At 40.1% G+C, this 14268-nt stretch overlaps 1 long non-coding RNA gene across 2 annotated transcripts; it reads left to right on the forward strand.

Annotated features, from left to right (window-relative positions):
• The first annotated feature begins 367 nt into the window (after positions 1–367).
• LOC307270451 lies at positions 368–14268 on the forward strand. 2 transcript variants are annotated; one of them, XR_013845547.1, is made up of 4 exons: positions 368–411; positions 2680–2733; positions 13206–13337; positions 13968–14268. It is a non-coding gene; the product is annotated as an uncharacterized lncRNA (long non-coding RNA). The 2 variants fall into 2 exon arrangements; XR_013845548.1 differs by lacking the exons at positions 368–411; positions 2680–2733 and adding an exon at positions 3056–3107.

Consider the following 14268-nt stretch of genomic DNA (forward strand, 5'->3'; position numbering starts at 1 on the left):
ATACAAGGCACAAAGAAGTTAGAAATAACTGAAGGAACAGATTTGAGTTCAAAGATCAAGAACTTTTTTGTAATGATTTCAGTAATTTTGCTATGAAAGCAGAATGAACTAAGCCTAAATGTTGCAAACAAACATACTGTAGGCCAACTTTATAGTTTTGAAGGGTAGGTTGGTTTGGTTATTCATGTAGAGAACCGCCTTGTTTTCATTTTTGTGTGAAGAATCTGTTGTTGATGTTGATTTTTAAGTGTTATTTAACTGGAGGTTTTCAGGGGCCCAGCCACTTGGGGGGCAGGCCTGCATCTGTGTCTCTTTCTCTCCCTTCCTCCCTCCCTCTCTCTCTTAAACTTTATCTGTGTTTGTTTTCAGATCAGCAGACTGAGGTTGAGACGCTGAAGAAACAGCTGCAAGGTTTGTGGATTCACGTCTCCTCCTCTAACAAAAACCTGTTCAAACATTTTCACTGTGGATTTTCAAGCAGATTAGGGGAGAGTGGCCTAAGTTGTGCAACTTTTCACTCAAAGTGACTTTAAAGTAAGGCCTTGACAGTAAAGTCTCCAACTCAAATATGTACATATATTTCAGGGTGTTGTGCATCCCTGGCAATACAAACTTTGGATCTGGAATAAACTGTTGAAGAAATATAGCTTTCGGAAAAAAAGTTGTCTTGATGCACAACTTGCCCCCAGTGTGGTGTAAATTGTGCGGTTGGAAAGAATACCATGGGGTGAATTGTGCCATTGATATATATCTCATAAACTGTAATGCAAGACAAATCCATTAGACAATCACTTAATTAAGGTGTATTTAAAGTAAATAAAGTAAATAGTTGACAAAGATTGAAGGACAATTTTCTTAAACAAGGCCTAGCAGATCTAATGGTTTTACCTGCAAAGCTCACAATGACAAAGTCACCATCATCATCTTTCTGGCCATCTGAACTCTCATCAGTGGTGTCGTTAAGTGGAATTGAGATGTCACTCTCTTCTGAGCTACTGTAGACAATCACTTTCTTTCGGTGACCAGCGTATACAGCCATGCCACTGGCACAACTCTCAGAAATGTACTTTGCACTAGTTGCTCCGTGCTTGTGGAACCAACTGCCACCTGACAAATGTGATTCCCCTACATTTATGCCTTTAAATCAAGGCTCAAAACCCATATGTACATCCTGGTGTTTCCTCCCCATTAACTATCTTACCTCTGCACTACTATCTGTGTTTATGTGGATGTATGGGCTTTACGTCTTTTATTTTGGTTATTGTTATTTTACCTTCATTGTTTACCTACTGAATGCACTATGTACAGCACTTTGGACAGTGCAAAATGTCATAAATGTGCTTTTATAAATACATTTTACTTACTTACTTACTTATAACTCACCCAGGCCCTTTGGCACAAATCACCCCAATCCCAGAAATTTGGATAATAAGCATGATGCAGCAATTTAGGGCTGACATCGTGCTAACTGTATAGACTCAAAATGTAGCATACCAAAGCACTAAAACATGTGTCAAATGTTTTCAAACGTGTCTATAATTGTTCAGACACAATAATCAAAAAACCTTGATCATGGAAATTTTACTTTGAAAGGCAAAACACAGTTTTTTGAGATTAAATGTGCTTATATCTTATTCCTTGTGTCTCCCTTCTTTACAGGATGAGTCAAATGGATGGCTCTTCTTAAATATGTGGTCACATTTCCAATTTCTTCCACGGTTTTCTAGAAACAAGGGGTGGCACAACTTCCAAAATGCACAACTTAGGCCACTCTCCCCTATATATATATTTTTTTTTTCGGTCGAGGTACAAACTTTGGGGTGGTCGCATGTCCCCCCCCTGACATTAACACCATCATAAACGCAGCCCAGTTTAAATCTAACTGTGGTCATCCAAACAACTTCTTCTAAGGGCGCACTCACACCAGGCAAAGTTGCCCTGTACCGTACTCAAGTACGATTGCCCCCCCTCCCCCCTCCCCACTCCCCCGCTGGCCTGTACTAACACAACACCTAAAGATCTGGTCCTGAGTACAGTTGCTCCTTCCCTACGTCACTGTGCGCGATTGGGATTTGGAGCATAAGCTACTTGTAGGCTGAACGATTGTTTTTGAATATTTTCATCCGGAGAAATTTGCAAGGAAATATTCCACTTCCACCTCAGACGAACGAGAATCCTTAAGCAATTGTTTTTAAATGTATGTTACGCTTGGACGTAATGGGTCGTGGTGGACAGTCTCATATAAATTGTAGGGATGACTATTAAAATAACAGTGAGAAAGAAAATCAAGCACAATGTAAACGCTTTTGAAGTGGAATCAAACGTTGTATTTATATTTTCAGAACAAGCAGCAAAACTGGACAAACAGGGGGATCAGCTGCAAGGTGCGTGGAAATCATCTCTCCCTCTCTCATCACAGACCCAGCTCAGTTTAAATCTAACTGTGGTCATCCAAGCAACTTCTTCTAAGGGCGCACTCACACCAGGCAAAGTTGCCCTGTACCGTACTGAAGTACGAGGGCTTCATAAATAAATGTTAATTGATGGATAGATGATGAACTACAGAGAATAATGATGCCAGTTTTGTGTTCACAGACAGCTGAATATATTCTCTCTCTCTCTCTCGCTCTCTCTCTCTCTCTCTCTCTCTCTCTCTCTCTCTCTGTTGTTTTGTTTCAGAACAAGCAGCGAATCAGCAGACTGAGGTTGATGAGCTGAAGAAACAGCTGCAAGGTTTGTGGATTAATCACGTCTCCTCCTCTAACAAAAACATGTTCAAACATTTTCAACCAGAATATATTTTCCTTACTAAAAAAATCTTGAGCTGTTGTGTAAAGTTTTCTCATTTTACTGTATGTTACATTTGATTGTTTCCTTGATGTAAAGCAGTTTGGACCTGCTGGTTGCAGTAAAGGGCTTTATAAACAAATGTTGATTGATGGATAGATGAACTACAGAGAATAATGATACCAGTGTTGTGTTCACAGAATATCTCTCTCTCTCTCTCTCTCTCTCTCTCTCTCTCTCTCTCTCTCTCTCTCGTTTTATTTCAGGACAAGCAGCGAATCAGCAGACTGAGGTTGATGAGCTGAAGAAACAGCTGCAAGGTTTGTGGATTAATCACATCTCCTCTAACAAAAACATGTTCAAACATACCTACCCAGAATATATTTCCATTACTAAAAAATCCTGCTAAAGTGACAGCAGGTCACTGTGGTCATCCAAGCAACTTTTTTTAAAGTCCCACGGTCGAGGTACAAACTTTGGGGTGATCGCACTTCAACAGTTGCTGCCCGAGACTATAGAACAGGGGTGTCCAAACTGCGGCCCGCGGCCCGCTTTTTATTGGCCCGCGGCCGATTTTAAAAATATAATGTAATATGGCCCTTTGAAAAAAGAAATATATATATATATATATATATATATATATGTATATATTTTTTTTTTTTTTTAATTTCTTAGTTAACCCACTAGTGCAGGGGTGTCAAAACTGATTGATTGGCCCGTGGCACATTTTAAAAATAAAATTTAATATGGCCCTTTTAATTTTTAAATCATTTAAATGCACTCATTATATTACAGAGAAATACTTTGTCCCATAAAAGAAAAAGAGCACCAAGCCCATCCCATAGGACCCTGTATAATATTTTATTTTAAAGTAATATTTTTATTGAAAATCCATGTGTCCTTCTCCAATAGCTTCTAATTCATCTGACACAGTGTCTCCATTTTTTTCATACAAAAATTCTCAGATTTAGCCTCTTAATTTTCCTCTCAAAGTTTGTTTATTTGTTAGGGACAGTGCATATTCATGAACAGCTGTAACATTTACAGCTGTAAAAATGCCAGATTTTAGCAAAAATGCTAGATTTAATCTGTTGTCCCTGGCATGCAAAGAAATACAGGTTAAAAAAAAGAATAGCCTACATATACAAAGGCACAAATGAATAGCCTACATATACAAAGGCACAAATAACACAAGAAAATAAAAGAGTTTAAAGGTGGTCACAGACTTGGTTTTCTTTTATCCACTGTTTGAGGTGTGTTTTGAAGGTTGAATAATTTTGTGAGTCTCTTATTGTGAGTGGGAGAGTATTCCAATATTTAGTTCCTTTGACTGACAGAACAGTTTGTCCGAATGTAGTGCGTCTGTATGGGACGTCACAGTCTCCTCGGGCTGTGGCCCTGGTGCGTCTGTATGGGACGTCCCAGTCTCCTCGGGCTGTGGCCCTGGTGCCAGTCCCACTCGCAGACTTCAGCTTAATAAAATCTTTCAAAGGTGGAGGAGCAAGTCTGTGCAAAATTTTATATATAAAACATGCATTTCTAAAATAAACAAAGTTATGAAAATTTAATAAATGATGTTTATCTAAAACAATGCAATGGTGAAACGAAAATGGCTTTTTGTCAAAGATTTTTATGGCCTTTTTAAAAAGGGATTGTATTGGTTTGAGTGACAGCAGCAAGTGACCATGTGGTTATACAGTATTCAATATGTGAAAAAATCATCGAGTGTAAAAACATTCAAGCAGCATTAGTAGTCATGAAGGATCTTACTTGTCTGAAATTGTATATATTAAAATTTACAGTCTTTGTTAATTGTTTGATATGTTTTTTAAATGTTAATGTTGGGTCCAATGTTAGGCCCAAATATTTAAACTCATTAACTAAACTAAGTTCTACACCGTCCAGGTAAACGCCAGACTGCTGAAGGCTGGTTGGCTGTTTAGTGAACATCATGCAGACTGTTTTCTTTGCGTTTAGTTGGAGACATGAATCTTTGACCCAGCTTTGCACTTGGGTCATGGCTGTTGTTAAAATTTGTGAAACTTCATGAGTATTCCTGCCCTGTGTAAAAACAACTGCATCGTCAGCATACATTTGGATGTTTACATTTCTACACACTTCCGGTAGGTCATTTATATACATAGTGAATAAAATAGGTCCCAAAATACTCCCTTGTGGGACCCCTGTTGGACAGTCAAGGTAAGAAGATGTGTTGCCAGAGATGGACACGCATTGTTTTCTAATTGATAAGTACGATTCAAACCACAGTAATGCTTCCTGGGAAAAATTGTAACAAGTTAATTTTGAGATAAGAACACTATGTGTATATTCAGTTGTTTTGCGACCCACTTCTCTGCTATTTTGGAAATTACGGGTAGAATACTGATAGGTCGGTAACTTGCCATTTCTGTTTTATCACCAGATTTAAAAAATTGGGGTGATAACAGCAAGCTTCCACGCTGAGGGCACTACACTTTGTTTAAAGGATAAATTAAGCAAATGTGTAATTGGTGAGATGAGTGAGTCTTTATACAATTTTATAAAATTTGTGTCGAGTCCAGACACATCTTTTGATTTTGACCGTTTAAGGGAGTTAATAATGTTCATCACCTCTACTTCAGATATTTCCGCTATCTTAAACGCTGCATGATTGGGATTAAGAGGGTTATATATACAGTTAGGGGGGGTAAACTGTTGTGTTATCTCGTTAACAGAATCCATAAAGTATTTGTTCATTGAAGTGGCTATAGTTGATGGATTTTGCACAGGTACATTGTTAAGTTTTATTACAAAGTTATCATTGCCATTTTTAGGTTGCCTACCAATTAATTTATTAATATTTTGCCATATAACCTTATTATTTCCTTTTGCGTCTTCAATAATGGTAATGAAGAAATTCGCCTTCGCCCTCCGCATTGTGCTTATTACTTTATTTCTAATTGCGGTAAATCTCTGTCTATCTGTGGTCAGACCTGATTTTAATGCTTTTTTAAGTAACAGATCTCTGTCTTTCATTAGTTTTCTGCATTCTTCATCTATCCAGGGCAATGGATTCCTTTTATTGTTTCTTTGTTTTCCCTTTCTCAGAAATGGTGACATTATTTCATTTAGTTTTAAACCAAATATATCACAACCATTTTCTATATTTTCACTCATGAAAGTTTCACTCCAGTCACTCTCTTTGAGAGCTGCTTCCAGACTTGGAATTTGGTTTTGTGGAATGTACTCATAACAACTTCTAGTTGTGTATGAGTTGGGAAATCTTGTTTTTGAGAGTTTTCGAGAGAACAAAATTATATTATGATCCGAAATTCCTGTTAATAGATTGTAGGTTTTTTTTAATTCTTTCAGGATGATTTGTAAACAACAAGTCTATTCTGGTTGAGGAATGAGCAGTTATTCTGGTGGGTTTATCTACTATTTGTTTAAGATTAAAATGGTCAGTAATTTGTTTGAGATTTTTTCTATCCTTCTTATCATCCCAGTTAATATTCAAGTCACCCATGATAATTAACTCTTTGTTCAAATTACAATTGTCCAGAAGAAGTTTTAGTTGATCATAAAAATCTATCTTTGCAGATGGCTTCCGGTAAATACAAATTACAATAAATGACATTTCAGAGGAAAGAGAAATAGTGACACCAATACATTCAAGTCCAACTTCACTAGGCCATTCAATTTGCTTACATTTTAAGGTGTCTTTAATATATAGGAGAACCCCCCCACCCCTGCCCTTACCCCTGTCTCTTCTAAAGGTGTTGTATCCAGGTATATTTATCACAGCTTCTGGGGCCTCATTTATAAACGTTGCGTACGCCCAAAAGAGGGCACGCCAATTTCTAAGCAAATATTGGGATTTATAAAAACCAAACTTGACGGGAAGATGTGCGGTCCTCCACGCAAACTCTGACCCATGCGTACGCACAGAAAGTGGAGAAAGGAGAAACGGCGACTCCGTCGGCACATGTATGAAGTGCGAGAACGAATGTGTTTGTGTAAAATTTATCCAGATAGGCCTATTATAAGCCATGTAGGTCTATCATATATTGGGAGTTCCTTTGCAAAACGGATGAAGCCATTCTTACAACTAATGAACAAATGCCTCCACGGATTTTTCCATGGAGTGATACCAACAAAAACAAAACGAATTAGGATCTTAAATAGCCTACAAACGAAGACATATGAGTGCAAATAAAAACAAAATAGCAACGTTCGAATAAGCTCTGCAGTTATTAAAGAATAACCTATCTGCATGTTGTGGAATTAATTCTGATAATATTGAGGTGGAATACAGCCTATTACTTTTACACTGACGCTGTTCTCGATGCCTCAGTCAGGCAGACAGGAGTGCACCTTTTCATACACTAATGATAAGCCATACTGTACATCACATAGGCTACTGTGATTTTTTTCACGGCTTTTAGTCCGTTTTATTTATGTGTTTTTCTTTGTGTTTAAGCACGTCGCGATTGTGTTTTGAAAGGGACTGTGAAGTTTATTATTAACCCTCCGCCGCCCGTCACTGCCCCGGGATGAATTCTCCGAATCTGTATCTCATGGGGGGTCTCAGTGTCCCCCGCTCGTGGCACAAACACTGTTGTGTGAGTGAGGATATGCACTTGTTTGCGTCCACTTTTATGTCGGATCACTTCTTTTTATTTCGGCCACAGCGTTCACAGAGATCGCCACAGGCTGCACTCTATCGCCTTTACGCTCACACTGTGCCACCAAATTATATTTTCCCTGTTCGCCACTTCTCCAACGGCTACTTCGGGGTGACCGCAGTGATCCACACCGTGTGGAGTTTATTTTTCCATTTCCCTTTCAGTCGGCGATTGCCACTACCGCCTTCATGCACTCAGTAAATGATATTAATTCGGGCGTGTCGATGACTATGTATGGGTAAATATGGGCGGTACGTGAAGCCCGCAAAGGCTGCGCCACATTTAGAGTTGATTGTGATTTATAAAGGGAAACAGGCGTAGGACGTGAGTGCGCACTGTTTTATAAATCCGAATATTTTTGTTCGCACGTACATCCTACATTTCTTCCGTACGCCAGCTTCCACGTGAATCCCACGCAAAGCTTTATAAATGAGGCCCCTGGAGAGGAGCGGGTGAGCCATGTTTCTGTCAGACCTAAGAAGTCCACATTAGAATTGCCTAATATATGTTGTAGTTGTTCGTGTTTTTGAGTCATGCTCCTGATGTTTAAGTGTCCCCCAAATAAACCACCAGGCTTGCACTTTGGATCCCAGACTGTTTTTGCTTGATTGAGTGTTTGAAAAATGTTTGTAGCACGATGCTTTTTCATTACTGGGTTCCTCAGTTTGATGACCTTGCACTGCTGGTGGAGTGAATCTGCTAGCTGTGGTTGTAGCATATGAGGAGGGTTTAATAATGAACTGAAAGACTGACTATGGGGAGGTGAAGTAATCAGTATTTTACATGGTGATGCCGGAGGTGGACAGTAGGGGGCAGGGCCGGTTGTAGCCAGGGTTCAGGGTGGGCCGTGCCCACCCAAATGTGGGCTGTGCCCACCCAATCAAAAAAAAAAATAATTATTATTGGGTGGGCAGGACAGCCTGCCGCCAAGTTACCCACCCGCTTATAGTGGTCACTGGTCAGCAGAGCCGGCCCGAGGCATAAGCGAAATGAGCGGTTGCTTAAGGCCAGGACACACCAGCCCGATAATCGCCGTCGTCAAAAAAAAAGACGAATCTGTTTGGTGTGTGCCGTGACGTCGGCCGACGTAGAGGTCGTCGGGCTTGTTTTGAGCCGGCCGACCGTCTTTCATTTGGAGCAATTTGATTGGAGGAGGGCTAGCGAATCAGTGAAGCCCGGAAGTGAGGCGGGTAGCACAAACAGCTAACAACAGCTAGCCATCGTTTTAATGTGTTTGTTCGTTTCGTTTTGAGAGTACTCACATGCATCAACCCTTGTTGACTGCTCGACACCATGCTCGACACTCTCTGCTAAAAATTGTGCTCTTATGGTCCATAAATATAAATACGTATTTCTATCTATGTTTATGCTCTAGAGAGATGTCCAATCATTTCCGGCTTTCGTATTTTTTCGGGCCACAATACAGATTAGCGCCGCCTGCTGTTGTGGAGACATTACGTCCCGCGAGCATACGGAAAATAAACAGTCGTCTCGGTGTGTTCTTTGGCCGCGACGGGAAGACTGGAGATTCCTGAAACGGCCGACTCCATTTTTTGCGTAGTCGTAACATGTCGGACTGGTGTGTCCTGGCCTTTAGGGTCCCCACTGCCAGGACGGCCCCCCCAATTTTTTTTTTTAGTTTTTTTTTTTTTTAGTTTGTGTGTTTGATACCAACATCATATTATGTAAATGTAAATTACAGTGGTTGACACTAACGCTTGCCCGCTTGCCCGGGGCAAGTGAAAATAATGTTCGGGCAAGTTGATATTGCTTTTTGGTTTCCCGACCGGGCAAGTGGATTTTAGATGAGTTGTCAGTAGTCTAAGCTATTTATTCATGTGTTTTAGAGTCTGCAAAACAATTTTTTCCCCGCTAACTCACACAAAATAGATCGGCTATATTTACTATTGAGCAGCTGCGCGCGGCAGCCAGCAGCATCACGCTCTCTCTCTCGCTCGCTCTCTCTCTCTCTCTCTCTCTCACTCACACACACACACACACACACACACAACAGCCTGTGTGCGCGCAGTTTCGCTGTCTACGTTCCGAAAGCCGGCTCTATTAGGCTACGGACCTGGTTCCGCTATATTCAAACCCCAGAAATCAATAACGTTTGAGCTTATCGATACCACTATGGAGTCCAGTAGGTCACATGATGTAATTTTAAATATCGAGTAGAGTCATCTTCAACTAATCAGGCCTACTTTGGCGAATTATTCCATCACTGGTCTGCATCATAGACTGTAAAAAGTGTTGTACCTTCGACTGTCTTGAGGAAACTCCTTCAACCCGCTTCAACTCTGTCTCAAAAAAAAAAAATAAAAATACGTCCGCTGAGTCGCTGCAGCTGCTGCAGACCATGCTGCAGTCGGGCTCGGCACCGTCTCATCATTCATTCAAAGCAGCGGTGATCAACAAACGCAAACGAGAGACTGTGTAGCAAGTCCCGCAGTTAAAAAATGTGATAGTTTTTAAATCCATATTAAAATCTGCAGGATAAGAACTAGTTGTGGCTTTAAAAAAAATCGCAAACGGTTCAAATGTGATGTGTTCAGGTCGGCTCAGTAAAATGATTATTAGGCACAGGTCAATAAAATGACATCATGATGTAACATCAAGAAAAAAAGAAATGTAAGTTTTTCGTGAGAAGCTTGAATAATAGGCTACAGTTTGGGTGAAAAACTTGTTTCCCCAGCAATATAACATTATTAGTAGGCCTAAATATGGAATTATGACCTGTTTAAAGTCCTATCCTTAGCTCTTCTAATCTTATAAGCAATTAAAGCAATAATACCAGTTCTCTTTAAACAAAATAATAGAAAAGTATCGATAAAGATTTGGATTGTGGAGTCTTTATAATGGTATCAATATGAATAGAAATTAATGATTCCCCTCCCTACTTACAGTATAACTGGGCAATAGCTTTAACATGGTGGACTTTAATCATTTTATGGCAGACTATCACTTTTTCGCACAATGTGACCGTTTTAAATAAGTAAAATAAGTTACATTTTTCTGAACACTTTTGTGTGGAAGCTTACCTTCAGCTTGACTCTGAGCTAGACTGAGTTTTCTGAGACCCCCAAAACCAGGCCAGGTGCATAGCAAAAAGAGGCCCTTTTACGATGCTGCAGCAGGACCAAGCGCTTGGTGTAGTGTGATGTCATGATATCTAGGCTTATATGAATTGTTGTTGGTTGTATGTGGTCAGGATGAGACTAGTAAGCTGTGTTTGCATTTAAGAGATACGGTTCGCTAAAATGTATAATTTAATTAGCCTATATATATCATTGTTTAACAGTTTTTTTGGGCAAGTGAACACGACATTCGGGCAAGTAAAACATTACCTGTACTTGCCCTATGGGCAAGTGCTTTTGAAACCTTAGTGTCAACCCCTGAATTATCATACAATAAAAGGAATACAATGTTTTGGTAGATTAATAGCTTAATGATTGAATCAGTTTATCTGGGAGGTAATCCGAGGTTAATTGATCACGTCACATTCAAGTCCATGGCATGCACAGTGTGTATTGAGTTTATTTAAAAATATTTGAAAATGGGGCTGCCCTCAGTTGCCCATGCACTGTGCATAGTCTATAGCCTATTTGAGCCTCGTCTGTGGAAAAAATTATAACTGGACAACAGAGTTCTTCTGCTTCGTTCCTCTCACTGCATTTAAATGTATTCATTATATTACAGAGAAATGTGTCCCGTAAAAGAAAAAGAGCACAAAGCCCAACCCAGAGGACCCTGCATAATATTTTATTTCTAATTTATATATTTCTATGGAAAATCCATGTGTCTTTCTTCAATAGCTTCTAATTCATCCGACCCAGTGTCTCCAAATTATTTGTTCACACAAAATTCCTCAGATTTAGCCTCTTAATTTTCCTCTCAAAGTGCACCAAATTCATAGCCTGGAAATCCAGACCCTGATATCTTGAACGATAGAGGGTCTGGCGACGATCAATAGTAATTTCCAACTCAAGGGGCGGCTCCTACTCGTGCATTTCAAATGCCACTGCACGCAGTTGGATAGCACTACAACCAATCAGAGCGATGCACAAGGCGACGTAAGCCCCTTTCGTTTAGCGAACAGCTGTTAAACTGTTAAATTAAACGTTTGCCGTTGTCGGTCGGCAAAATAGAACATTCCACTTACTTGCTAATGAAAGATTTGAGTGCCGTCTTCCAAATCGTTAAGGGTCGAGGCCAAAGCAGTCTCAAACTCACACAACATATCCGCAGCCATCTCTGATGTTTACTATCACGGCTTCGACGTCGCATGCACGTCACTGTCGTCATCCGGTTACGTCCTCCCCAGAGCACCATACAAAGGGCTCTGGCGCGCCCATATTAGATAGAACCAATTGAAACGTGAGCCCAGATTTCTGGTTTTCTTGATAAGCTTCAACGGAGCGTGTCCAGACCAACACGCGCAGCAAATTTAATTTGCCAGCGCCTAGTGGCAGGTCTGGGAATGCCAGGCTACCAAATTCATGCATTTCACTTTAAAAAGGTAAAAAAAAATCTCCCGGGGGGGCATACCCCCGGACCCCCCTAGCAGGGTCGTGACCTCGGCTGGCTACTATCTTCACCCAGCTGGACATCGCAATAGTGGACTTTATATCTATATAGCGTGTAGTATATAGCTCTGGACTACCACAATCCAGGTTGCCCAGTCCCAAAGCTTTCTCTTCTATCAGCTCAGGCTGCCTACAGTTAATACTGCGATAAAAAAAAGATACATTATGTTGTATATAATGTATATTATATGTTATTCATAAACATTTTGGAATAAAAACATCCAAGAATCAAATCTCCCACACAACAACAGTCAAAGTTTGTTTGCATATTGTGTTCTACACAATTCACAGTAAATGTGCCAAAAATCAGACGCAGAGATCTTACAAGGGCAAAAAATTTCTGCTCGCGCGCTCTACGCGCGCTCGCATCTTCGGTCTCTCTGCCCAGTGTGCACTGCCCACCCAAAATTTCTACAGGCCCACCCAAGTCTGACTTTCTAGAACCGGGCCTGGTAGGGGGTGCTGGAGACTCGAATGGTAATCTGAGATGAGTGCAGAGGAAGAGAGGTGTGGGCGATCTGTGGAGTGGGCGTGTGCCGAGTAAACAGTCACGCACGTGTGGAGGTTTGCACTACATGTGCACCAGATTCATGCATTTCACTTTAAAAAGTTTAAAAAAATATAATGGCCTAGGAGGGTCGGGATCTCGGCTGGCTACTATTTTCACCCAGCTGGACATTGGATGCAAAAGCAGGGTATATCATTGGCATTTTACAAGAGGGGAAATGTGTCTTTTTAAGGAAAGTGTTGCCGTGAAGAAGGATTACAATTTACGAAGACACTATGAAACTAAACATCAGAGCAGCTACATGTTCTGATAAATGTGTTATGTTTGCAAAGTGGCCCGGTCCTTCGTAGATTTTTCTGTATGTGGCCCTCAGTGAAAAAAGTTTGGACACCCCTGCTATAGAACATGTCTCCCCCTGACATTAACTCCATCACAGACACAGACCAGTTTAAATCTAACCTGAAAACATATTTATTTAGAAAGACTTTTAATACACACTAGCACTGTTACATTTTCCTCCTGCTGTTGTGTAAACTTTTCTCTTTTTACTGTATGTTACATTTGATTGTTTCCTTGATGTAAAGCAGTTTGGACCTAAATAAATGTTAATTGATCGATAGACGATAAACAGCTAAATATATTTCTCTCTCTCTCTCTCAGGTAAACAGGTGGCTTTCTCGACCTCTCTGGTGGCTTCTGGCAGTCAAACCATTGGACCCTTTAACCAAAACACTCCTCTGGTCTACAAACACGTCGTCACCAACATTGGAAACGCCTACAGCCCAGTCACAGGTACCTGAACTAGACATTTCAGTTTTGGCAAATCCATAATTCAATTTAAAGCAATGGTTAACTTTGAGATGTGTGTCTTTTTAGCCTCCATTACATTATTTCTCCTAAACAACCATATTATTAACAGCCATTATTTCAACATTAGTATCCTCTGAACCGAAAATCTCAACTTCTAAAGCACTTATATGAACCAAACTTTCCGTAATCATTCTCAGCACTATTCTGAAGGTTATTACAGAAGGATTTGTTCATATGTTGTTCACTGTCTGATTTATGAGACATTTTCTTCTTACAAACATGCTGAAAAAGCATTTTTTTATGAGCTGTATCTATTATTTTTATGATTTATAAAATGAAAAAGTCTTTATCCAAAATCTGTTCTGTAAAAACTTTGGAAACTAATACGTTGAAAAAATTATAGATTTTAACTCTGGCTTCATCCAACATCTAGATTTTGGGTTTTAAAAAGAGATGCAAATTTACGAAATAATTGATTTGATTTTTGCAAATATGCAAATTATTTCAAGGTTCTATTTTACAAGGTTTCATGGTAATATCTACACATTTAATTGTTTACCTTATTCACCTGCAGTGTCTTGCTTTAAAATGAAAAAAAAAAACGTTCCACAGGTGCCTTCACTGCGCCGCTGAGAGGAGCCTATCACTTTGAGTGGCACGTCTTTGGATACGGAGGTTATAATGCTGCTGTGTTGGTGAAGAACTCAGAGAACATCTTCACTGCATATGAGAACCAGTCGTCCGGTGGAGCGACTGCTTCTAACGGCGTCTCTCTGCTCCTGGAGGCTGGAGATGTTGTGTTTGTGCATCTGTGGAGAGGTGCAATAGTGTATGACGACACCGACCACCAAACCACCTTCAGTGGCCATATGCTTTTCACCATGTAACACACAAACATCTTCATCTACATGAT

The sequence above is a fragment of the Ammodytes marinus genome (assembly GCF_949987685.1).
Source record: "Ammodytes marinus genome assembly, contig: scaffold_104, whole genome shotgun sequence".
NCBI lineage: Eukaryota > Metazoa > Chordata > Actinopteri > Uranoscopiformes > Ammodytidae > Ammodytes > Ammodytes marinus.